We start from the raw sequence: 1,221 nt of genomic DNA, 5'->3' as shown, positions 1-1,221 counted from the left end.
CACACGTATTCCCTCCCATGTGCGAGGCATGTATTTGTGTGTGCTAGGTACTGGTGAGGCATCCGTTCACACGTGTGTGAGGCATGTCTTCAGGTGTGGATGGCCCCCTCGCTCCCTGTCCCTTATCCCAGGTGTTATGTCCCCTGCCCCCTCAGCCCCAGACTGCCACAGTCACGAGGCTGGGGCCTGGCCTCCATGGCCCTGATGAGGTGCTAAGTGACAGCCTGGCTGCTGGCCTGGCAGGGATGTGGACACGGGGCTTGTGTTGGTGTGCAGGCCTCTGTTCTCAGACCCCCTTGGGAGCATCCTGTCCATTTGTGGCATGTGGAACATTTCCAATAAAGTGAAGCAGATTTAGAAGAAGTGCCGTCTGTGGTCTCTCAGTGGGCACTTTCCACACTTTGCGACCCTTACTCGGGTCACGGCCAAGGCCTGGAGATGGGGGCTGGGGTGGGGGTTGGAGGTTGAGGGACCTGGGAGGGGGGGCGGCTGTGGCAGTGGGGAGCAAGTTTCTGGGGAGTTGCTGTGGGGGAGGGCCCTGCAGCTGCCCAGGAACCTGGCAGTACCAGCATGGGGGTGACCAGCTGGAGGCCATGGGGTGCATGGGGGTGCAGAACGAGAGGACACGTATCACCGCAGGCTCCCAGAGTAGGTGCCCACGTTTTGTGTGGCACACTGTACTGGGGGTACTTTCCACCACAAACTACCCACGGCCTGTGGGTCCCCCAGTACGAGGAGCAGCCTGGCCTTCTCTGACAGGCCGAGCCTTCGATGAAAACAGAGTTCCTTCAGCTCAGCCTCCTTTGCAGCCGGGATGGAGAGGGCCAGGGCCGGGCTGGGGACCCGGGGGATTGAGGCTGGAGGTGGGAGAGCAGGGCTGATCCGCTTGCACAGGGTCCTCGGGAAGAGCCGGCCTCCATCTGCTTGGCAGCTGAGCATGCAGCACCCCCACACCCAAGGGGCTCCAGGGAGTGGGGCTGGAATCCAGGCTGGGGGGCACATCCTGATGTGGGGGTGCGGTGGGGGGCAGGCGGAGTTGTTAGCGGGAGCTTGGAGCCTGGCAGTGGCAGCTGGCCGGGCACCTAACAGTCTCCCCACCCAGCCCCCAGGCCTTGGGCGACCAGGGCTCCTCGTTGCGGCCGAAAGGACCCTCTGGGCCAGCCCCAGGTTCCCTTGCCCACCTCGTGCAAGGGGATGTGCACCCCCACGGGACCTCCTGAG

The sequence above is a fragment of the Echinops telfairi genome, unplaced genomic scaffold (genome assembly GCF_000313985.2).
Source record: "Echinops telfairi isolate 266 unplaced genomic scaffold, ASM31398v2 ScPeMD7_5;HRSCAF=22, whole genome shotgun sequence".
NCBI lineage: Eukaryota > Metazoa > Chordata > Mammalia > Afrosoricida > Tenrecidae > Echinops > Echinops telfairi.
The sequence above is the reverse complement of the archived record's forward strand: the minus strand, read 5'-3'. Positions refer to the sequence as shown.